The sequence below is a fragment of the Temnothorax nylanderi genome, unplaced genomic scaffold (assembly GCF_030848795.1).
Source record: "Temnothorax nylanderi isolate EJ_2023f unplaced genomic scaffold, tnyl_v1.0 TNYL_tig0066_pilon, whole genome shotgun sequence".
NCBI lineage: Eukaryota > Metazoa > Arthropoda > Insecta > Hymenoptera > Formicidae > Temnothorax > Temnothorax nylanderi.
In genome coordinates, this window is record NW_027249128.1 from 263,651 (window position 1) to 290,319 (window position 26,669).

The 26,669-nt window shown below is 41.6% G+C and overlaps 1 protein-coding gene and 1 long non-coding RNA gene across 8 annotated transcripts in view; one reads left to right on the forward strand and one right to left on the reverse strand.

Annotated features, from left to right (window-relative positions):
• The window catches only part of Zfh2 (Zn finger homeodomain 2), a 370,912-nt gene that overhangs the window by 123,959 nt on the left and 220,284 nt on the right, over positions 1-26,669 (reverse strand). Inside the window, exon 1 of one of the 7 annotated variants that reach the window (XM_071708343.1) lies at positions 15,333-16,348. The exons of the other annotated variants lie outside the window; for them this stretch is intronic. The gene's annotated coding sequence lies outside the window, so the exon portion shown is untranslated. Of the gene's footprint in view, positions 1-15,332; positions 16,349-26,669 lie in introns of those variants that run through there. 7 annotated transcript variants of the gene reach the window in all.
• Positions 16,697-20,185, forward strand: LOC139773696 (uncharacterized). Its single transcript, XR_011718405.1, has 2 exons — positions 16,697-17,359; positions 18,320-20,185. It is a non-coding gene; the product is annotated as an uncharacterized lncRNA (long non-coding RNA).

Below are 26,669 nucleotides of genomic sequence, written 5' to 3' on the forward strand. Positions count from 1 at the left end.
CGAATACCAGCCACACATCCTGCGGACAGCTAATGAGAGCGTCTCTCTCGCGTCTTTATTTAATACCTCGAGTTACGGCGACGACGCGCGTCCACGCGCGATGAATTCCGCTCGACGTTTAATTCGACGTTTCAACGTTCCGCACGATAAACGCGTAAGAAAAGGCGCGAACGCCCTCGTCGGGATTTAATCGGACACCGATCGCAAACAGACGCGACGGCGAAGTGTATTCGCCAATTAGCGCGATAATTCGCGAAGCGCAACGCAAACCTGCATTTATTTACACTGCAGCGAATCGCCATCGGCGGTAAACGACTTAGTAACTATAAGTAATACTTGAATTATTCATTCCAATAAAACACGTGTCTTCTTCGAAAATGAAACGAAAAAAGATCCGTAGTAAATTCATTAAGATAGAACGTCGTCATTCAGAATAGATTCAAAACAGATGATAATGCAATAATGATAATGCGAATAACGTGTCTGCATAATAGATCGAAATATTTTCACATCGTGCAACCTGAGGCCTGGTTCCTTCCGATCGTTTATTCTAGATTGTTTTAGAGCAAATCTTTTTACTATAATTACTTTACTTTCCCTTTCTCAATTAATTCACGCGTGACTAACTGGCGTACTCAAACTATGATATGCATGCGTGCAAATTTAAGTAAGAACGATCGACGATGCCGATTGAGATATGCACATCGGTGGATATTCTGCCAATCGGGAGCGCGCCCTTTCCCACTTTCGCTCCGATCGCTGCGATTAACGCAGCGGGTCCCGGCGATCATCCTGCGCGAGATCAGGTCGGTCAACTTTGTAAATCGTCCCTCGCGAGAATCCAGACTTCTCGGGAGTATGCGCGTCGACGTAAAGAAGAAGAAAAAAGGGAAAGGGGACGCCTTAAGTGCGCCGCAAATTGCAGTTTATGTATCACGAGGTGTCGGCTACGGGAATCTGTTAACCGATTCGCGACGACGTCGTCGAGGGTATCGATTGACAAACTGGATTCCACGAAATCGCTCGTAATGTTCGATTAATATAATTTTCGCGCGGTGAAGAGTCCCTTTTGTCGTGTTCAGCGGTTGACCTCCGGATTGATAAGACGCGACTCGATTTAACCAGCGCGTCGTCCTTCGGTAATCCGCAGATCGTTTGCGAGTCATGAAGCGCGAAGACAATGGTCGCGCGAATAATAATACATGATATATAGATATAGAGGCATGAGAGCCAACTCGAACGTAATCTCTGTTGCTCAGGATCTTTTCCCGCGACAAAGATGTTGCACAATCCAGCATTTAGTTCTTAACGGTTAGTTTAACGTCCAATTTTAATTTTATCTTAAATAAATAATCTTATTACTTACTTACAAATCGGGAATCAATTTCATGCTGATCTCTATTTGGCTTTGTAACGATTACAAAAGATTACGCGTAAAACGACGAAAGGTATTTTAGAAAGACGAGCTCGTGTATTCGTGTTTTATAGAATATATGCGAGGTTCTCACTGCAGACTTGAGGATTAAATATTAATTTACGTTATTCTCATTTACGTCAAAAAGGAAGAAGACTAAGATCATGCCGAGTCGACCGAGTTGCCTATCGACGTCTGTTATTCTCGGGACGCGCGTCGGATGCAATCGGATCTCCTCTAATTGACAGTGGCAGCGCAAAATCGTAATACTGTGACAGGGGCTTGTCAGATTTACGCGGTATATTCGACAATCGTTCCAATTAAGCACGCGGCGGAGCGACCTGCCGCTCCTACACGCGGCGCGACACGTAGAGCTAAGTGTAAGTCGATGTAATTGAGAAACTACAGTCGGGAGGTCGTGTATAATGGAGGCAATTAAAATCGTCATGAAGGTTCTCTTTGTGATCGGACGATCGACATGAGACATGCCTACAGCCCGCCTGGAATTCATTATGATCTCAGGCGGTAAGTATCGATTTGTTTCTCGATGTCGTCTTAACTTTCATCCTCATTCGTGTTACCTTGTGCTACATTATATTGTGTATGTGTGTTAACATTTGTACCAAAGTCTCACGAATAAGTCTCTAATTATTTAAATCTTTAAACCCGAAAACGAGTTATGCAATTTGAAAAATACGAATATTGGCCGCAGAATTCGCTGTAATTAAATGCATTTGTAAACTCCAGATATAGGCGTACTTTTATATCGTGACATAATTTTATAAAGATACGTTATGATTGTGCTCGCGCGTGAATTCTCTGATTCCGGCTTGATTTTTGTTCGATTCGCTTGCTCCCTTAGAACTCTTCGTGAACTTTGGTACTTGCGGATACTTCGGTTCACAATAGGTAGCTAATAATGCAACAAAAGAGCTCGCCGTAACCGGTTGAACCCGGAAAGCTCGTTTGGCTGCGTCTTAAGCCGCGTTAACAAATGCAAATCGCGACACGGCGACTTTTCCACGGGGATTAAGTCGGAGTATCTGTCTTCTCTTGTTCGGTTACTTCGATTCCTAACAAAATGTCGTTCCTTTTTTGCCTTGTACCGTATCGCATAATTTGTCTGGTTATAGATCGTGAGATCAAATGATCATTGTTGGTAATAAATAATACAATGCATAATATATCTAATAAAAGAGAAAAGAGAAAGAAGGAAAAGTGAGAGGAAAAGTTTTATTTCTTCCTCTTTCTTTAATTAGAAAAGTTCGAATAAGATGTCGTTTAATGTGTATATTCTGCATTTCGTATTTTAGTACTTTAACTGTTCTTCAAAAATAACTTCGATAAATTTGGTTGTATTTGATTCGATCCTCGGATTATTTGCGTCCGATCCATTTTTATTTTTAAATAATGAGCTATAAAGTGACGGTCTTCGCGTGTCGTTGATCGAACCTCATTAAAGCGTACTTAATTTTATGTCAAAGAATCTTTAGCGAGCGCTATTTAACGACGATGCGGAACATTAAGAAGCTCCTTTACCATGTTTAATGGTGATCATGGAAAACTTTGCATATAAATAATCAACTTCAATCTAAGACTGTACTATAATGGGATACCAAGTTTCGTTACTCATTCATATAATACAGTGACGACAAATGGAGATTCGAAATATGAATAGAAAAAAATTAAATATGTAGTTGAAATTTTATAGTAGAAATAAATATTTGAAAAGAACTGATTTTATATAAATTTTAATACAAGATCCGAGAACTATTTAGTAAAATTTTTCTTACCAGTTTTCGTAAAAGTGAACTATACACCGACACTTTTTGTTTATAATTTAGATAATGAGCGTACAAACGATGGCGGTATATGCATATTCTACTCTGAACAGTAACAGAGCATCGAAACGATTAACGTTATTTTCAAGTCCTTAAAATAACACTAGCAGTTATTATAAATAAAACAATCTATAAAAATACTATCGAAATCCTAAACACTTCTCTTAGAATTATCGTGTTTGAGATTTCGACTGTCGAAGAATAAGACGAAATATGAATCTTTCCCAGGCAACGCTGCCATGCCGTAATAAATGTCCAACGAGGAGTCGTTTGTGTGTCATCCCGCGCGTGCATTTCTCGATCGCGTTTCACCGCGCGATCGATCGCCCGAGACAAAAGCGTCGGCAATTAATCCGAGCGAGCGGAGAGCAGCGGCGGTCGTACCGGTAACGCAAAAAGGTCTTCCCCGTCTCTCTACGTCGGGAAGCCCGCCGAAACGCGATTACGGCGTAATCGGCGGGTAGAAGCGAAGCGTGGAATTATCAGGATTTAAGGAGGCAACAAAGTGAGTTTTTACGAGGGTCCGTCCAAGGATGGCCTTTATAGTCCACCAAGCTCGTATTCCCGCTCTTCGCGTATCCTCTCTTTCCTCTGTTCAAACCCCCCTCCGCCTCCCCCCTGTCGTTCCGGCGCGTACGGATTGTATATATGTATAAGCAGAAATACCGGAATAATCACCGCTGAGATATAATTAAGCCACTAATGACCACCGTGGACCGTCCGTGGTATAGAGCGGCCAGCATCACCACCGGTCGGAGCCTCACGCGCGTCCCGTTCGCGATAATTATCAAATAAAATAAACACCTCCGAGAAGGGACACGTAATGAATCAAATCGGGGGCTCCCTCGGCGAGGCCGCGCCATCATCGTGGCGAGAGGCCCCGAACGCATTCCACCGTACGGAACGGATCGAAAATACCGCGAATGCGACGACGAGATTTCGGGGACGGCACTAATCGATATTATTACGCTAATAACGCGCTTTCGGACATAATGGCGACGCTCTCGCGCGGGCGACCCGAGGTGCGTAATGAGCGTAATTACGCGAGGAATGCTCAATCTGTTGGTAAACCGATGCCGAGCCGACCAATCTTCGGATAAGCAGCGCGCCTCGTCGAGAGATTTCACCGGAGGAAAATTGATCTGGTATCTCGATAAACCGTCATGTTAGTCATGTACGCTTTGGATTAATGATGCACAGAATATTGGACGAGAGTAGTGTTAATTGTACGTAAATTTTCAATGATAAGATAGATTGATATATAGTGATAGAAGAGAAGAAAGTTGTGTCCCCCTGCGAAGGGGGAGTGAATTTGATGTGTGTGTGGTGAAGTTTTCAGATAATATTTATTCCATCACATAATTCCTCATGAATAAGAAATAGAGCGGGATATTTGAGTTTGAGGATGAACCTGTAATCTCCTCCAACACAGGGCTTTCCTTCTTCGTGATATTACTAATGTAGATGTAATGGCTGTAATTACGCACTATAAAGCACATGCGTGTGTGTATTATATATATGTATGTCAGAAATAAATCTTAAAATTTTGAAAATTGTAATAATTAAGCAATCAAATAATGTCTGTAAATTAACAACATTGCGTAACGTCGTAAAACGAATCTTCATGCGATTGTTAAAGAAACTTACGCTTCTTGTGACAAACAAAATGAGAGAATCGATGATAAGTGAAAAATTACATTACATATGGTAGATGACTTGACTTTTCAAAAATCTCACGACTAGATCTTCTTTCAGCTTTGACGTCTCTAGTATTTTTATTATCATTAGCATGCTCAGATGCGCCCGTAGACAGATATCCGAGCAGGCATGCGAGAAATGTACGACAGGTCGAAAAATCAGCGTGCCGGAGACGTGCGAATATTTGTTAGCGTCGAGAATCGATCGCACGATTCATCCGCGTGTGCACCTCCCGCTTCGTATGTCACGCGTCGTTCCCTGATGAATGTTTGCGCGAGAGATAAGGGAGCACATAATCGTGCGTGTGGGACAATCCGGAGAATGCTAAGCGGTATTTAATACCTGTACTTTTACTGCATATATCTGCCGCGCGCCATTAGCGATCGCGGGGACCGCGCGCGACCGATTTATATTAATCAAACAGGGTACAGATACATGCCCGCGCATGCATACGGCATATTCGGAGAGCCGTATTTGTGACGTTCAGTTCCCGTATTAAGAAACAAAAGCCAACTCGTTAAAACTTGTTACAAATAATTAATTCTTGCCGCGTAGATAGATTCTCCTCAAAATTTAAATGGTTTAACATTATCTTATAGATTTATTAATCCCCTTTTTACTCTGAAATTGAACAACACACAGAAAGCTTCAACAATACCACAAATTCGCATATTCCACGAATTCAACGATGCTGTTTCATACAATCGTAGCATAAGGAGGGAACTATTCGTGATACACGATAGGATTCGCGTGTACAGTCACCTCAATCTTGAGGGATTCTAAAAACACGTCGGATCTACAAATGTTTATGACGATTTTAATTTTAAGAAAAGATGGCGCGCTATGGCAAAAACGGTTTAAGAGAAACGGACGTGAAACGGAGTAATCAAGGGTAATCCCCGCTAGGGCTAGGGAGCGGGTAAACGAGCCCGGCAGGATTTCTTGTGGTGTATTGCGCGACCGGGCTGCTACCACCAACCCTGGGCTTTGCGTTAGTAACGGGGACGGTCGAGGCGCGTTCGCATAAGCCGCGATAATAGATTATGATAATAAACGGCATTGTGTCGACGTAAAAGGGCCTAATACCGAGCCTGTGTCATATTCATGATTCTCCGTGTCGCCCAATATCGCGAGGATTGCTGGAGATGTCGTAAAAAATGTGCTGCTCACCAGGTAGATTTCGTTCAGAAGAGATAATCCCGAATCTCTAACGTAATCTTGGATAGATCTATTTTTCCGATCTTTTTTCCCGTAACACGTGCCCGATTGTTTCTCATATTTTATAAACGCTTGATCTTTTTAATTCAATGCGCACGCCACTGTTATTTCTTTTCGATGTCGAACGAGTTTCAAGTTGCGCTACATCGCGAATATATTAAATGCAAATTCTTTCAAGATGGAAACGCGTCACGTGAGTCTTAACTATAACGTTATACGTGCGATTTTGTTAAAACAATTACGATGGAATGAGAAAGTGAGGAATAAAATATATCCTTTCGTGGAATATCGCCAAATTACGCTCCCTACACATTATACTGTTATATTATGTACATTATCGTGATATCTGAATCTTATTAGTAATATCAATGTAATTCCTGCCATCAGATACATAAATAATTGGAGATTTCTCCAGCAGAAATTACGCGAGCGTTTTCCTCGCCAAGAAATCGCGATTACGAAAGTGCACTCGTCTATTGTTGCGTCCGCATCGAATATATTAGCGCGCTAATGATGTGTAATTATACGTCCCCGTGAAAAATATGGACCGACCGGTTATTGCCGGGACTTGCAGATTTTCGCCGTTTCGTGACTAAAAATCGAGCATAACGACGGACGCCTGCTCGCATTTACCTGTTCCGATACCTAAGGGAGAGATCCGCAGGTCCGATTCACGGAAAAGATCTGATTCCGTTCGGCGCAGTTTTACGACGGCCGGCCGCCCAAAATCAATGCGCTCCACGTCGTAATAATTTACGGCCACTTTTAATTTTTCCTTTACGGCGCATACGTGTCGCCGAGCGAAACGTATTAGCGGCATTTCGGCCGTTTTATCGACTTCGGGCATGTTAATCCGGGCCCGGTCGGAGTTGACTCTTTCGGGCACGGCTGACGAAAGGAGGAACCCGATATCGTCGCTGGGAAATGAAGTTAAGTTTATGCCGACGAATTCCGACGCATGCCCGGCACACGCTGCGACAATGCACCGACGACGGATATACGGTTGCACGACGCGTGCACGACGATCTCGAGCCGAATTTATGCGCGCAGCGCTCTCTCGCGCGTGCTCTTAAACAGCATCCGTTTACTGCCGCGCGGCAGAGAAACCTCTCCTCTCCTTTTGCGACGTCGTTGTCAACCCTACGTCAAAGTTTCTACGAATTTTTTATGTAAATATCGGATGAAAGATACCCTTTCCCTAGCGAGCACACGACGGTGAATACTTCCTTGCGACAGCGCGCGCGTGCCATGTGCTTAACCCTCTCCGGCTTTAAACGTATATAGTCGTATATATTATGCAGATTATATACGAAAAGTGATATAATAATAAATCAGCTAGATATATCTTTCTAGTCCTTTTGATAGAGATAAAAAAAGCTTATACATATATAAGCTTAAACATTTCTCTATATATATATTTTAGTAAATTATGAATTCAGGAGAAAAATATATTAAAAATGTACCTTCAATAGTAGATTAAATATTACCTTAGGACGGAGAGAAAGCTGAGAAAAAAATTAATTGCCGATAAGAATACATTCCAGATACATGAAGTAACAGATTATTCTCTATTTGTATATTTCAAAATATACATAGTGTTTACTTATACATACTTTTAATCACGTATTAGAAAAGTATTTGAGATTATTTGAGATGAACATAGGTTCAGAATGATGTGACTAAAATATTTTATCTTTATATCTCTTAATTTAATAAAATATTTTTTAATTTTTCTTATCTGTACTATGATAAACTTCTTGAGATAAACTTTGACGTTTAACAAAGATACACACAAATTGTCGCTGCGATTATAGTTGGGAAACTTAGCAGCAAACTGGCTGATCAAAGAGACGCGAAAGGGGGAACGGAGAAATTTCATTTTTGTTTCGTACGGCTTCAAGAGTCAATTTAATAACACAGGGGAAGGAGATATATACATATATACCTAACATCGAAAGTAAGAGGACGAAGGGAAGGTGGATGTCGCAGTTTAAAAAATAATCAGCCAGGATGCGTTCGTAGCCAGCGACGTAGATAGCGTACGATCCTTTATATCTGTGAGTTTCATGCAAATCTGCTGTAAGAGGGGGTGGCCTCTTCTTTATGAATACGAGATTAGGGCGCCGCGGAAGCCACCGTGGCGCGCGGCGGTTCGAGAACTAGGAGCGCGCAGCACGAAACGGGAATTCGTAATCGACGGGACGGACGAGACAGACGGCGGCCTACGCCGCCCCGTTCATTATAAATTGTGCTTATTAGTAAAGCCGGTCGTTTTACGTTGCAGTTAAACGCGGCCCGCTAAAACGCTAACGTCGCGGGGACAAGTCACGCTCTTTTTTCGTCCCCTCTCATCCCTTCCCTTATTTTACCGTCGATATCGAACTGCACGGCGGAATAATCGCTACGCTACGAAATTGCGAGCAATTCGAGCCGTAACGATACCGTCGCGTTCCGGTAACTAATTTTAGCATCACAGATAATATTACCCGCGATATATTTACGTTAGCGGGTTAGCGAGAGCCAATCTTATCACGCGAGTGAAGATAACGTAATTACATCGATACAAAGTTGCGTTACCTCTCGCGATTTCCTCCGCGAGCGGCGTAATAATTGTGATTAATGCTAATAGAGTAAACACATGCAATTTATTAAAAAAAAAAAAAAACTGGGCGAAGAAGAGACTCTGAAATTATCGCGTGGCGAACATTTAATGAAAATTCGTAAAGCGGATGAATCGTGGATAACGTGAATAAGAATAACTTGAGCGATTTTTAGGATTGACCGCGGCTCCTCGCATTAGCATGCATCACGTCGACTCCAACTCGATTCCACGAGGCGTGTTTTATTTCCCTCGCTCGCGATTAGTCGCAGCGACGTAATGGCGGGCGTGCATACGTCGCATCGGCGGCGCTCAATCAGCGACGTAAAATTTTACGGTCGCTTCGTGTCCTCGAATCAGTCGTCACGTATTTTTCAGCGGAACGCAAAATATCACGGATTCCAGGTCACCGGCTTGGGGTTTTGCGTGCTCAGCCTTAATTTGCGCGTCGCAGAATTTCGCGATATGGTCTGGCGATATACTCGAGATTAACGTAACAGGCGAATTTGCGATCGCGATGTTAATTCGCTGATTTTAGCGTACGTTGGAACGCGCGGTATAAGATAACGTAAAAATCCACCTCGTCGGTATGCGTTAACGATTGAAGATTTAAAATTCTATAATAACTGTTTTGAATTCTGACGATGAGTAAATAGCACAAACATCTTTATACATTACGGACGCTCTGAACGGTAAAACAGTAAAAAATATGAGTGTTATACATGCTTTTGAAAAACTGACTCAAATACCGATCAGTTCGAAGATACTATAGCTTGACGAATTGAGGTTCTCCATGGAATGGAGTACCTGTGTTGTTACCGAAGTGTGTTATTTTCAAATGGAGTCACATCTAGATAGCACTATCACAAGCAGACGTAAACTACTGCTGTTTTCACACAGTTTACACAAACTGTATGTCTATGCGTCCCATCAACTCTATCTAGCTATTCGCGGAGATCATGCAAAAACTATTACATCTATAAATATATTATAGGAATAATTTATTTCGCGTGGATTCCTAAATTGCCTTATACGATCAACTTTCTTTATGAACTTATTCCTACGACGCGATAAATCCGGAATAACAAACTACAGAAAAAAAGAACACATCCCTCCTCTCAGTAAAGTGGTATACGTCAATTATCTCGCACGCCAGGTACACGTTTCGAGAATTTACGCGCATTTCGCCGAGAACGCGCGTAGTGACGAGCGATCACCATAATTCACGTCCTGCATTGTTAGCGTTAAAGAACGAGGCGTATCGCCGCTCTCGTAGCCTACACAGAAAAAAAAGTATTTCCAGTCGCTGCGGACCGATCGGACTTGACCACTTTTTCTCCGGCTTAATGCCGCGGACGATCACGGTCGTCGTGTCAATTAACGCGGCCGCGCGATAAACGCGAGTGCCGAAGAATGGACGCCCTCGTTTTTAATTGAATCAGCGCGAATCGAGAAACCGGCCCGACTTCGGCCGGCACCGCCGATCGGAGTGTCCATTAAACGGCCGATCGTTTCAGATAGAGAAAGTAGCTAGAGTCGTTTTAATGGAGCCTGATCGCGCGAGATAACAGGATTACGTTTCGAATCGTCATCAAGAGCACGACGGCGCGATCACGCTTAAATCCCGAATGAAGATTTTGACGGGCGAGTCCTTTGACTCGCGTTCAGACAATCAAACGGGTCGTAAAGTTAAAGATGGTTCAACGAAATCCTTTACATCGAAATCGACAGACGTGAAATTTAAATGGGTAAGGTTTACGACACTGGAAATTATGTTTGGAAGTTCGGAGAACCAATGTAGAAGCGATGCATTTAGAAATTGTAATTTTTATTTTCGAGTACGCTGTAAACCAACCGCGTTATATTCTAACGCGTTTCTTTTAACCAATACACTTGAATTATTTGCACGATAACATATTAAATTGTCTACCGTACTCACTCATTACATGAATATTACGAAAATTTTGACGAAAACGTCATACATTCATCTCTTTTCAATATTTTCTCGTAAAACCCATAATAATGCGAAATTAAAATAACTTATTGACAATATAATAATATGATGATTAAGATAACATAGATTAAGCGTACGTTCACACATAAGCGCGTGTACACGCTTTTACCTCTCGAATAATCGGATGTCATAGCTCCCAGTTAATTTTTTTCGGCGGAGAGTAATTTTTCGCGGTGATTTCAACGCACGGCGTCCGTCGGATTCGACGACTGGCCGGCGCCAGCGCGACGAGATAGCGCTCGTCACTCGCTTGCGACAGAAAGAAGCGGCGGCTGACCAACGGCCGCGTGTACGATTGTATTTCCGCGCGATAAAAGCTGCGCGCGGGGTGTAAAAAAATATTAACGCGCGTTTTAATTGTCATGCGGGCCTCGCGCCTCCGCGCCGGCCGCAGATAAGCAAGTTACACAAACGCGAGATAATAAATTATGGCTATTTTAATTGCCGTTCGCCCGGCCGCCTCTTCCGCAAGAGAGCTCCAAGTCGCGGCTCGCAACCGCGGCGATAACGGGCCCAAACGATATATTCCATCCACCAATCGCTAATGATTTATCGTCGGCCGACTGTTAAACGCCTTTCGCGGATTCGACTTTGAGATGGGCGCCGCTCTGGCGAAACGAGTCACTTAATCTCAATCAAATCTTTTTTGTCCGCCCGTACTTGCCCACAATGAGATGCGCTTAGGAGCTGTTAACGTCGTATTATTAATAATAATGTAAGTTAATAACGTACGATCATAATCTTATATCGCAAGCGGATAAATCAGTTTTTTTCAGAGGTTTTCTTCGATAAAAATCAATTAAATAATAAAATATAGGATAATACGAGTTATTTTGTAGCTGGTTATTTATTTTCCACATGAGGTCATTTCCATGATCGCCAGCGTCAACGATTTCGCGAGAGAGCGATGATTAATGTATTTGCGAAATAATCGACATCGCGAAACCGCGCATGAATTAAAAAAAAACCCGGTATGCTCGTTTAGGCTCACTCGGTCTAATTAGAAATAGAGAAAGCGAGCGAGCGAGTGCTCCCCACACGTTCATGTTGTCGTAATTAATTAGCCCCCGGGGAACTATTTACCCCTTTCCCCTTTCTCTCCCTTCCTCAATGGACTAAACAAATTGCAGCAATATTAGAAAACCGGACGCACGCACTGTGAAATAAAAACTGACAGTGTTGTTACACCTTTCTTTCAGAGAAAATTACTTTTTCCCACTTAAACGTTCCGAATTTCCTATCTCTAGTATCTCTAATTAATCCTTTAAACAGCCTGCAACAAAATTTACAATTGTAACACACTTCTTTTACAGACATTTATTCTTTCAATGATTTTTTACGTTACATTAAAACCTAAAGCAGGTGTATCAGGTAGTGTTCCTTTCAATAAAATGCATTTTTGTCCTGCGATATACTTTAACGAGCATATTTGTCTACGATGTATAACAGGTTGATTAATTCTGATTAGCTTATCCCTGCGTCGTATCGTCACGGTAAACACATCGCTGCCGATAGGCGAGACAAGACGATCGCAATTAGGCAAACGTCCGTGTTATACCTCACCATCGCGGGATGTCCCGCGGGATCAGTTTCATAAGTGGAGCTTGTAAAGCGCGATTGGACGCCGTCGTGAAATATCGCTCTTAATAGCGCGCGTTCGTTGCGCCTCGCCGTAACTGTCGCCGATTAACAACGAATAATTCCGGCCGCGCGCGCGCAAGAGACTATTAATTACAATCAATAATCGCCGCTCGTCTCTCACCCGCTCGCGCTGCTTCGCGTCGCGAATTTTCTCACGATCGCGGAATCATAATCACGGGGAACGGAAAAGACAGTCGGCGATAAATTCCCCTCCCCCGCGCATTTCTCGGCCTTTTGCAATTTTCATTCCACGCCTCCGGCAATGGCAATTACGCTTCCCAGCAACGCAAACTTCTCGTGTATATCAATCGCGTTTAATTAGTCGGCGAGCCGTTGTACTACCAGTGATAGTATTCGCGGGAATAAATCGCGACGTACGAGAAGTATCGGCAACGCGACACCGTTGACCCCGATGGTGAATTCTCTCTCTCGCCTTCCTACTCCCTTTCCCTCTTCTCAAAAAATCTCACGCTCGCGCAGGCCCCATTAATCGCTGGCGATAGGACCGGAAAAGCACTCGTTCCCGCTGGTAGCAATTAATTTAGGCTATACCTCTTCGTCCTGTGAGATACAGCTTGAAGAGATATCACGATGACTTTTTCTCTGTGCCGAAATCTGTGATTTCTCAGTTAATGAGATTTTTTGCAATAATTTCGAAGATTCAAGACGCAGGCGAAAGTAGTCAGAAAATTGTCACGAAAATTGGAATTGTTTAAATATTCAATGACTTCACGTCACACACGCACTGAAATACTTAAGAGTTATTTTATTTGAAAGACAGCTAATGTGTCACAATATATTTTATACAATCAACATCGGATATGATGGGAAATTTAATGAAAATTTGCTTTGTCGGATAATTCGCGTGTCGGCGTTTTCGACTGGTACGCCTAAAGATACTTTTCCGAAAACAAAAATAAACAAAAGCGCGATATCTAAATAGCGGGCGGTATATGGCGCTAACAGACGTTCTTTCACACCGGTTTCTCTTATCTACGCAGGCATCGAAATCTGGCGTGTCGCACGCGTTTCCTCTCGACCCTCGCCGCCGAAAGCCAGTGCCAAGCAAATCTTGTCGGTGATTTTTACGTATCGGCAAGGAATCCCGATGCTTTTTTGTACAAGAACCGCTCCCGCAGGGAATTGATCCGCGCAGTTTCTTGGGCGTAATGCACCTACGGACCCGAGTTCCCAACGTCGCGGACATTCACACATCACTACACGCTACATACACCCACAATTACACACTTCCTAGTTTGTATACCTGAAATGTTTTATGTGTGCTACATTATCCGAAGTTTCGCTATTTTCATTCTTTTTGATCTTCGGCCGTATCGCACCCGTGAGTGAAGCAGGTGCCACAAAATACTCAATGTACATGACTCTCTCCCGCAGCGTTTTTGTGTACCGGGCGGTACAAACTTTTGTGTGCGAGGTGTCAAACGTTAAACGACAAACACCAAACATTGATGATACTCTTGAAAAGTTTCACAAGTTTGTTGTGGCGCTTCTGGTTTTCGCTTTCGAGACCCTCGACGATGTCTGTCACGGTTAAATAATTTTTTTTCATTTATCTTCGCGAAGTAATCAATTTGCTGTCAATGATTGATACCTAAGATAAATCTTCCTGAACGGAATATAATTGAGGTTTATTAACGTTGATGTCCAGCTGGCATATAAAGAAGAAATCGTAACACGCTGGACTGAAACGGTGCGAAAGTCGATGACATATTCCTAAATTTTTAGCGAAAGCCTGCTACTTGCAACATATGGAAACTTGGTAACTGCAGGGAACCCAATTACAGCGGCTGAATTGGAACAAAGAAGAAGACGCTCTTTGCAAACTGCTCAGATTTTTGCACGTCACATACTAACTGAATACAACGTCAAAGAGGAACCACGATCTACATCGAGAACGATTTCAACGTGTGCTGTTTCAGTGCGCTGTGTGTCTTCATACGGGATATATATCGGGCGTAGAGGAAGAGAAAGTTGTATTACTTATTTTCTTTAAACGCAATGACGGATCGTGCGCGTTTCTAAGCGTCTCTTCCGAAATTCCGCGAGTACGACACTCCGTACGTTGCAAAAAATTATCGATTAATCTTCCCGCTAATCTTTCATAATACAAGCATGAAAGAACAAAAAGAACGCTCTTTGTGTTCACACGAATTCACATGAGAATCGGCACACTGGTTGACTTCGCATCGACGTCACTGGGTCACGCCTAAATCCAAGATGTTTGATTTTCGAGTGTTAAAATCTCTCACTCTATCGAGTTTTCTTTCTATTTATTTTAAAGCAGCGTTGATGGTACAGTGCGGATACTACAGCCGGAATAATTTGAGGTTGTGAATCTAACAGCTGACATTTCTTCGAGGAACCTGAACTGTCAAAGATTAATGTGCTTCTGAGGATGTTTACATAACTCTCTAAAATGAGGATAGAGCCCACTCTGTTAAAGGTTTTCTGCCACTGATCGATTATTAGAAATCTTATCCTCGTCTTGAAGCTTGGTTTTAACCAGTATTTTTAACCATGGTTACTCAGAAGATCTTTGTGTTGTATACAAATTTGTTGTATATCATAAGGAACAATGAACGAACCAGAATCCAAGGAACCAAGAGATCAATATAGGGACCAACCACTTTGCAATTTCGAAAGAGATGCACGTTCGCAGTGACGCCTGCAGAACTTCTCACCTGTCACTAAATCGAAATTTGAACCACCACGAAAGAGGGAGAACATCCCCGCACTTGTCAAAAAATACCACACGACCGTGAAATCAACTCTGATCACTGAATTATCGCAAAACGGTGGAAAAATAATTTTTCGACCATTACTGCGGCCATCACTGCGCTTCACCACGGCGATGACAGCACGATGAAGAGGCAACTTTTCACGTACCTGGGTTCATATCCCGAACTCTCGGTTTTCCTTTTTTGCCGGCAGTTGCACTCGCACCCTTGGACTCTCACTGTACTCTCTTGAAGCACAATGCGATTTTTCCAGCTTTTTCGCTCTTCTCGCGAACCGTTGGCAAAACAGCGTCTAGCACTTTCCACTTTCAATTCGAGTTTCCACTAGGTATCCTGCGCGAGTCGAGGAACCACGGACGGAAGAAGCGCGATAGGAACGTTGAGAGGAACGATATTGGAGCACAACACACAGTCTTCGGGGCGGTTCGCGAGCCGATGAGCGAGTTTACCATCCGAACACTCCGTGGCACGTTGTGAGAATTACGGACATACGCCGCAACATGCCTTATTTTGATTTTTGTTCAAAATGTCTGCTTTATCTTGTTTATAAGTTCCCTCTCTTGCTGCAATATTTTATAAGGCGGTACCCAAAACTGCATCTTAGTGTCTTCCGGGACTCGACCCATCAACTCGCTCGCACCGAATGAATGTATGCTCTCCATGCACCGAGCCACTGCTTTTCCGTTTACATTTGAGAAGTCTCTTCTTCCTCCTTTTCAATATCTCAGTCCAGTAAAATTAATAAAGAACTAATATCTCCCTTTTTGTTGTTCCTTTCCTAATTGCTTTCCCTAAGTTGAGTCGGTTTTCCAACGTGGCAACGCAAATTTCCTTTATATTCCTGTTGCTTTTGTTCTTTCTAATGGGCTTCCGTCCTTTTTGAGATGCGGTGTTACCAGGCCTATTTTCTTCTACCAATGGTCACAACGGTAACGAACGAACGAACGAAAAAAAAAACAACGCGTTACGTCCGCGCGAAGAAGCAGCCCCTCGGCGAACGAGCGTGCCAGGGTCCTTGACGAGGGGGTGACGAAAGTGCGTCGTACGTGGCGCGATAACGGCGGCAAGGGTTCTTGCCGGGGCTCCGCGGCTCTCTCCTCTCTCTACACGCACGGATATAATATTTTAATGAAGGAAAGGCCGGACAGAGCGAAGTGCCCACGTCGGCTCGCGCTGCCGAACTGTTAGGTTCCCCGCCCCTCTGGCGGCTTCCACCCCTCCCCAGAATGATGCACAACTCTCAGTCCCACCACACACCGCGGACTTCCCCCCCTTTTGATCGCGTCATGCGCGCTAGAGGTTCTTCGCGGAGAATGGCGTAGCCAACCAGGAGTTGGGAGGGCGGGCTTTGCGCTTGGATGCTGTATCCGCGAACCTGGTGCCGCGCTTAGCGTTACGTCTCTCGCCGCTCCGGACTATAATCGTCGCCACCGCGCCACGTCTCTTACCGCGGTCGCCTCCCCCCACCAACATCGCTGCTACCACCCCAACACCCCCACCGTCACCCTTTCTCCCACTCGCATCGGTCGCTACCACCACCTTATCTTCACCACATCACGCTGCTCCACTACTAGCAAAACCAGCGTTACTACGAGTATCGTGCTCGGCTGGAGAACCCTGAAGACGGTACTCGGTTGCGACAGCGCAGAAGCCGCGAACGAGGCGATGCTGGTGGCGTTTGATAGTGGGGGGGAAGGAAAGAGGCGCGAGTCGGCCGCGGTCGCGCGCGCGTCGGCTGCTCTCTCCTGCCGGCCTGCAACTTCCCGGATATCTTTCCGGTAAACTTTCCTCTCCTCGCCGGGGTCGGGAGGAAAGCCCCGACTTTTCCCATCTCGCTCGCTCCGCCGCCGGGTTTTCACGCGTCCGGACGTATCGTCTGCCGTCCTGGCCCGAACCGAGATCCAGGATTTCCGACCGGCGGGAGAGACGCCGACGACATCGCGGGCTGCGTCGCGAGACCGGAAGAATTCGCCGGCGGTCTTTCTCCTTCTCGTCTCCTTCTCTCTTTGATTTCCTTCCGACGAGACGCCAGGTCCGGCGTGATAAACGTGAAAAGTGTTCTACGCGTTCGTAGATAAAACTTGTGCTAATTGCGTGTTTTTTTAATAGTGGCAAAGTTCGAGATAAATCTCTTGTGCACGAGATTCACGAGACACTCTGTATTGGGCACCAATGGTAGCAGAGAAACTTGTTTTATAACCATTGTAAAATTTGTGAATCTGATTAGTGTATGTTTTTAATTTTGATCAAAGCTGAAAGTATATACCAATCAAATTCACGAATTTTACAATAGTTGCAAAGAAACTAATAAAGTCTCCGGTTTACCCGCATATATCGCTCAGTATTAATGATGTTCTGGAGGTACCGTTTCAACCAAATACAGCAGGAAATATTAAAAATACCGATATTAATTCTCCAGGGATCCCTAGACAAAAAAATGTATATAAATAATTACGGAAAATCTAATAGAATGTAAAAGACGTAGATTTAGTGACGGTAAATAACTGTTACTACTATTTTTTTCAAAGAAAATCTCGAAAAAAAATTTTTGTAAATCGTTTCAAATGCTTGTTATATTTTTGTTTGTTGATAATCTACTTGTGTGTAAAACATCATTATATTGGTACCATTTTTTAATGTTACACTTTTCTCTGTTACGCCATAAGGTTACGTGTTAGAACTCTCGGATATTCAAAAATTGATAACTTTTTATCTAAATTGTGAATCGATTTAAAATTAGGCCCCGAACTTTGATATAGAATTCTCTTTCAACGAATACAGAATATAATATCAAATTTTCATCAACTTCGTAGCATTTTGACAACCTCCAGAACGTCCTTAAGATATGTGCGTCGTTCTTACTTCAAATGTCTCTTTAAGATGAGCAAATGCATCATGATAAACTTTATACGATTAGTGTCCGTTAAATATGTATAATCCAAATCATATATAAAATTTATTACCCTAAAAAATCCTGCTACTCTAATCGCACGAAGATCCCGTTTGTAAGTCACGCTATAAATGCATTGCGCCTACATTTTAGTAAAAGATTCAGGAAAATCAGAAGATAATAATAATAAAAAGGAATAATATTCAACAACAATGATAATAATAAATCTGGTATTAAATTTACAGTGAAGATATCATAATGGCGACAAATCTGGTCCTGCAAATAATGGTGGTGCGAGGATGACGTAGCATTTTGACGAAATAGCGACAAGAAATGAAGACTCCGGAGAATGAAGAAATTGGAAGCGATGCCGGATTCCTTCGAGTGCAACGTTTGCAAGAAATTATTTTTGCAGAAAGTTACGTTTGCAGAAAATCATTAGCTGTACGATTAGCATGTAACCAGGTATGGTTGAACAACCTGAAGCCGCGTCATTTTAAGCTCTACTATGGCGATGCTAAAAATTATCAATAATGTTAATATGTCTAGATAACGAGGAACATGCCAATCGATGCTCTCATCAAGAGTCGAATTGCGCAATATACTAGTGGAGTCGTAAATGTGGTATTTTTAGGGCAATATCTAACCTTACACTTCTCACAGTAACCGACACGTGCCCCCCAAAACTACACATCGGTAATAGCGTATAGTCTACCGTGAAACTTTAGAAAAATCGCGTCTCTCGTCATCTTTTCGCATTCGCGATAACGCTGAATACAAAAATACCGCACTTACTCACATTAATAAAATTTAACTTACGTTGTGTCAGACGCATTTTTATTGCATAGGTTTTGCCATTCTTGCCTATCAATACTGCTTTAGGTCCAGTTGCAATACGTATCGTGACTACTTGTCACACTTGAAACGCTTGAGGTACCGGTAAAATAAAACAATCGCACGGTACAAGATGTATAAGATGTTGCATATTTTAAAATTGCATATGAAAATTATGAGATTGCCTACAAAGGAATTAATCGAACGACTCACTACTACTTTAACCGAAAACTTTCCGATAATAGCTTTCCAAAAAATAACGCGATGTACTGTGCACTATGAGATTTCTTATGTCCAGTAAGGACACGACAAGGCTACTCGATGAACTTCACTCCATGAATACTCAAAGAACAGTAATACCACCTAGTGATTTTCCCTCAACTTCCGAGTCAAAACTTTCGATTCGAGAAAATTCTTGAAAGAGAGGGAGAAAAACATGCTTTACTCCGTTTAACGAGAGATCATGGTTGATCAAACATAAAGAACGATAGGGCACAGAGCCGCAACAAAGTGTTCGCGTTAAATTATTTTTATTTTTAATAGTGTTGGACAATATCTATTAAAAATAAAAATAATTTAATGAGTAAAATATTTTATAATTTTACTGATTGATACATAATTAACCGGCGAACGTACCGTGTACAAAGTACTGCGTGGAATGAGATTGGAAATTTGAAAGGATAAGAGATTTTATCGTAAAATAAATATTATGCGGTAATGTTTACGATATTTTAAAGCTTATTAGACACTGAAGGAATAGCTTGAGGAGCCGGGACTCAAATTAAAAGTTTTCATGAATTTATTAACATGTATAAAGTAGTTATCACATTAAATATCGTACGTGGGACAATGCAGCATAGCGATCTTGAAGTCATTATAAAATATATAATATTCTAACGCATATAATAAATGTATTAATGTTAACCATTGGTAGTACGCGCGATCTGAATAGAAAATCGTGCAAAAACAACAGTATGGAATATGTTAATACAGTGTTATAACTTTATTCTACGCTTTTCTTAACTGATAGCAATGCTCGGAAACTAATTAGAAATTATTTGAAAGAATTGTGTCCGTATAATTACCGATAAGTAGGTAAGCAAATTTTTTATCTTTCGCTTATCTCTGTCTAAGAGAAATAATAAGATATGATAATAAGATAATAATGTACAGCAATCAATCCATGTTGAATAATTTTTGGTAAGAAAAAAATCGAGACGTATGTATCTTTGATCGACCGCTAAATATAATAAATGCATTCAAATTATGAATTATAATACATTCGTGACTTGACATTTTTTTGGGTAAAAACCAATTAGGAAATTATTGTTCAGAAAAGATTTATGAGTCTTTCCTCTTTTTCTTTTCACGTTAGAGAGAAAAAGAGAAAATATGGATGACGCCTACTGATGGACGGAGGAAGCCTCCGTCTCGTTTCTTTCTCATTATAAGGACATAAAGTCTTTTCGAAAACATTCGCACTGCTCTAGGCGACGTTTACTCCCGCTTTTAGTTATAAAAAATATAGAAACAAAGAAAAGAAGGAACAAAAGCAGACAGCCTAGAGAGCCGCCAAGAAGGCGGCTGTCAGTTTGTAAAATTCCTTCCAAAGCACAACAAGCACAACAAAGGTCGTTCTAGTCGCAAGCAATCCATATTGTCCCAAGTCACAAGAGGTGCTTTTACACTGCAGTTCTAAGTCACAGCCAATCAAAGAAGAGATATGTTGTAAAAATAGTACAAATAAGAGCCAATTTCAACAACCACGGTTAGCTTAACCGACGGTTAAAGTTAGCAGGGTGGATTCATTTCTATTGGTCAATCCTGTTAAACTTTAACCGTCGGTTAAGCTAACCGTAGTTGGTGAAATTGGCCCTTTAGGCTCAGTTTCACAAGTGTCGGTTAACTTTTAACCTTAGATTAACTCACTCTTCGTCTCTTTCTAAGGGGGACGTTAGAAGGAGACGAAGAGTGAGTTAATCTAAGATTAAAAGTTAACCGACACTTGTGAAACTGGCCCTTAGTATTACTTTCTTTGCAAGCAATATTACTTCCTCATTTAGGCTGCGTTTGGAAACCTTACTCGGGCGCACACCGCATCGCTCCGTCCTTGCTATTCACTAAAAATTAAACAAGGACAGAACGACGCTGGTGGGCACCCGAATAAAGCCCCCAAACGCAGCCTTAATATCTATTAGAAATTTCAGTTTGTGTGCAAAAATTTCGAGAAATCGAACATGAGAATGACAATGAAAATTCTCTATCAAATTTGCTGTACAGTATCAATATGAGAAACAAATATGGAAGATGATAAGATAAACGTTCATAGTTGCTCACATGAAGTTAACAAGATACATATAAACAATTTCACAGATATATTTGTCACAAGACCAGATGTTGTGATAAACAGTCACAACAGTTTGTAAAAATTTTATAAAATTTTTTAATATAACAAGAATAGAGAGAAGAAGACAGCAAATTGTACAAACTAACTTTTATAAAGTTTCTGATACTATCTAACTATCCTACAAATTTTGTATGAATTTTCATGAAACATTACATATTGAAAAGTATAGTCGACATTCGAATGTATTTTTGTTCGTTAATACCATCTATTATCCGTTGTAATATGTATGTTAAAAAAATTAGCATAATTCTATTGTGGTTCCATGCTCGCTTAGCAGGCCGAAACCTGACCTCACCCTTGCGGTGCCAGAAACCCCAAGGACAGATACGGTGGGAAATTGTCTGGTTCACGTGCGTGCACATGGTTCACCCCCGGCGCACCTCGCGTGTGCATCGAGTGCACGCGCGAAGGGTTGATTCGTACTCCCTCAAGGACTCGAAGGACGCACTCTGAGCTCGATCGCCTGACGATTCTCGCGATGCACGCGACCCGCGCGACGGTTACCGAGCACAGGTGAGAACTCTTCGGGGAGCATTTTCTAAAGAGAGTGCCGTCGCGGATCGACGGAGGAAGACGGGGAAAAAGTAATAGCGGGACGAGAAGCGGCAAGGCTAGACTGGACACTCTCGTCCACGTCGTAACTTTTGAATCGAGAGAGAAACCGGATCTACCAGACAGCCGGGCGCCGCGAACTGCACCCCTCTTCGATAACGACGACGAGGGGCTGCCGGCCATTCTTCTTCGCGTAACTTCGACCGTTGATCGATCATTGAACACTCTTTGAAACTATGAGCTTGGACCGAGTTTAATTATATTATTTAATTTAACTCTTCCTTTACAACATGTATATACGCATATACGTAGATAATTATCATTTTAGAGATTTTGCAGCACAAATGCATTTTTCCATGAAGAAACGTGATAGAAAACAAAAGGGAAAGTGTAGTTCTATACCAGCGATGCTGTTAGCATGCTGTTCAAGTCTGCAGTCTGACATTGTCATTATTCGCCGACACGTCTTTTCTCATGGTTATCATCTTCACTTTTTATGAAATTCATATTTCTAACAAAACATTCTAGATCTTGTGTAAAAAAGCATTTTTTAAAACAAAACAAAAAAAAAAGATAAATTGAATCTACCCATCAGGACTGCATTCGAAAACTTCACTCGGGTGCACACCAGTGTCACATTCTGTCCTTGTTCAATTTTTAGAAAATAACAAAGACAGAACCGTGCGGAGTACACCAAGTAAAGCCCTCGAACGCAGCTCAGCATATGGCATCGTTGTGAGTATAATCAAAGCACAAATTAAGGTTTTTGTTTTTTAGTCTACACTATAACTTTTGTCTACAATATATACTTTTTCTTATAGAAAATCGGCACGTTTCTAACATCTGACACTTAAGCCTCCGCTTCTCTTGTAAAAAATCTCTGTGTGTTCCGCTTATTTCTATCTAAAAGCGAAAATTTTGATATGTTCCACATTTTCTTCAAATGTTTTAGTTATTTCGTTATTTGTCACGTATTTTCAAGTTATTCATTAACAGCTAATCAAAAAAAGGTGATCGAGATGATAAAACGAGCCCGTCGCTAATGTCTCCTTAAACACACGCTAACTACAGAAACGGAAACGGTCTAATTCGTAGTCCAATTCGTGGGGAGATGCAAAAATGTCGGGGATGAGATGGGACCGTCTAATTGGTGAAGCGGCATAGGTGGAAGAACAGAAGAAGCCGACGGATCCGATCGACGGGATCCGCGAATGTTGTTTAAGGTCTAGACACAATGTTGGACCCTCGAATTAGTGGTCTCCCTACGCGCGGTGCCTCTACGGTAATTAACGAAATTAGTCGCAATTAGAGAGTGGGTCCGAGAGGACCGAGAATGGCTCCGGCGCGGCGTGTCTCTCTACCACGCGAGAGCCGACCATAAGTAAGGATCCCGAAGTCACGTCGGTGGAACGAGGAGACTCGTCGTCGTGCGTTGCGTTTACGCCAAGCCTTAATGACTAACCGTCTCGTTCGAAAAAGTCTCTAAACACGAAACTATGGGAACAGGTAGGCCTGCGATTATAGCGAAGGCTAAAAAGGAGGTATGCCCCTTCCTGGTAAATGGCTGAATTGTATAATTCGAGCGTAGAGAATGACTCCGTTAATACTCGACGAGCCGCTCATTTCTATCCTTCGTGCATGGAAGCACGTACATATATACATATATACGATATTTGAAATTAAAACATCATATTTTTAAGACTACGTTAAAATATGTAGCAAAAATGTCATGAATGTTTTATCGAATATGCTAAATATTGAATATTATTGAGCATGAAACGAATGAAATCTTTGATGGATTTAAGTAAGAATAGTCTTCGTTAATTAATTTTTGTTTCACCGTAAGTTTTTTTCTTTAACATAATTTCTATATACAATGTTCCTAGAATAATTTGCAAAATTTGGGATTACGTGACAGGTACGTTGAACCTGTTAGTTATCAAGTGTACACCATGTTGCCAGAATTATAAACATATGGGGTAAAAGCTGATAGGGCATCAGAATAGAATGACCGGCCCTTGTCCAACAAGAGAACCCTCACATAGTACCTGCCGCTTCGTGTTCCGAAAGTTGGGTGACTGTCAGCACAATACCAAACTAGTTGACCGTTTTCCGTTCACGAATAATTTGAGAGCACAAAGATCTTTTGTATTACTTAAGCATTGTTTACGAAGTTTTAATTCTAAAGGTCCGTCCAGTTATTATTTTATATTATTTTATGTTAACTATTTAATACAATATGTAATAATTGCAAAAATGGAATTGTGGAATTATTACAATCAAGGGATGCAATCAAGACATTAAGCGGATCAATATTAGGATAATAAACCAGTGCATTTAATACAAACTGTCGCGATAAATATTGGAGTATTGTAAATTATTATAAGGATATTAATCATTTCTTGCCAACTGGATAAAATAATCATATATAAATTACGTATTAATAAATAGTAGTAACATCGTATTTCTTGTTTGAGATGTTTCTATTCTCGATGTATTAATGAGATTCTATCGTGAAACAGCGTTCGATATTATTCCGTGGAGTTTAGTAACTCGAACGAGTTTCCTCCGGGCACCCTTCCTCGTCAGAACAATATAAAGCATCGATCAGGCCAACTGCGACATAGTGCATAAACGTGCGTCGACCGTAAGATAATAATAGTTTATAAGCGCATGGGTACAGTTACCGCGAGGGTGGTAATCCTGTTCGCGGATCGAAGATATAAACTACAATAGTCTATAGCCGCACATTCTGGAGTGAGTTTGTTCAATGTAGTCGGACGTGTTGCCTCCAACGCGGGCGAAGAATGCAGAATACGTGCAGCTTAGACTATCATATATATAAACGGACCATCTCGAGCTCCTTATCACTCTCAATAAAACACTTAAAACATTTGGCCACTGTTGAATCGGCTCTCTCTCTCTCTCTCTCTCTCTCTCTCTCTCTCTCTCTCTCTCTCTCTCTCTCTCTCTCTCTCTCTCTCTCTCTCTCTCTCTCTCTCTCTCTCTCTCTCTCTCTCTCTCTCTCTCTCTCTCTCTCTCTCTCTCTCTCTTTCTAATAATAATTGCTTTTTAATACAAGTGTATCAAATCTTAATACCAGTCTATCAATTCTATTATTATTAAAATTCTATATTTATTTTATAAAAATAATTGTTCACCTTTGTACTGAACTGTAATAACAGAATCCTTTAATAGGTACATATTTATTTCTTTTTTCCTTGCAAAAAAATGTTAATACTTAACGACAGATTGTTATCTACAGATGCAAAATAAAAGAAAAATGTTTTATTTTTTATAGTATTAAAAAAGAGCAGGCCTCGAACTTGAAACGTCCAGCATTCTAGCTCGTCACCTTACTCATTCGGCTACGTTCATTACCTATTTCCTCTCCTATTATATTTTACAGCTTTTATATTAGTTTTCATATTTATGGAATTTCCTTAAAACAATATTTTTTTAGATTTATTTGTTTAATGATTGTTACATTCTTGGTCTGGATAGTGCTTATTACAGCGTTGTACATTACTTCACAAATCTATACTTAGCTTTGTGCAAGGATCTACTGCCGCGGAACTTAATTCGAGGAACACTATCCTCCTTATCGCATACTTCCATGCTGTACACCGCGCTTTTGACCGTTGATTACGTCACGCTGCCAGAAAGCCCGACTGCGGAACAGCGCGCGGAACGCACATAAAGGCGGTAGATAAACGTAAGGGGGCATTGATCGTCCGTCGCTCCTCCATTCACGAAGTTGGCGGTTATGGCTATACTTATGTACTTAGGTGTATGTACACCACGTGCGCACACGGACAAGCTCGTCCCGTGCGCGTGCACACGAGCGGCCCTCTCGCGTGTATAGAGCCTCCGCGCGCGTAGTCACCACCGAGAGCTTGGATACGGCCATGCATGGTCACGGCACATACGTCGGCGGAATCGTTCGGGGGCCGACAGAGAAAAAGAGAGAGAGAGAGAGAGAGAGAGAGAGAGAGAGAGAGAGAGAGAGAGAGAAAGAGAGAGAGAGGGAAAGAGTAGCCCTGACCTTCCGCAAGCCCGCGACCGTAACTCGCGATAAAACGAAAGGACGATGACGTCACTGGTACCCCGGCCTGTCGATCCGACTAGACAAGTAGACTACGTCGAGAGGGATCAGTGATCTTTGACGCAAAGTCGGCCCATTTTCGCTCACACTTGACAAACGTGAATAATTCGCGAAATATCAATAAAAAAATTATATCGGTATTAATCTGAAAGATTTTGAAAAATACGAGAAGCCTTTTTTTCATTTAAAGACAGGTTATCTTTATGGAGTATTTCCTCTGGGGATATGTCTCTGTGATAAATTAGTTGCCAGATGTAAGTATTAAAATATCATTGCATACGCAATTTGTACAAGAGCTTGTATCCGGATAATAAAGTAATTAATTGTTCCCTCTGATAATATAAATTTCAGTGAGAGGCAGTGATATTGTTACTCTCTCGTGAAAATTACATTTGCAATAAAACTGAATCGTAAGAATAAAATGTTAACTTTAAAATAAAGCTTATTCTTTAATATAATTATCGAAATATATTTATTATAATGTTAGATGGATAATGCACAAGTAATATGAAATAACTTTGTAAGAAATTACACATGGCCTTTCTATTATCTAATTTCTAATAAATTCCAAATACTAAACATTCTAAAGAATCACATTCATAGATATCATGTTAAAGAAATATCAGAGCTAAATGTAGAAATATCTGAATGTCGCTATCCTATTCATCGTCACGGTCTTTTACTGCTTTCCAGCGTT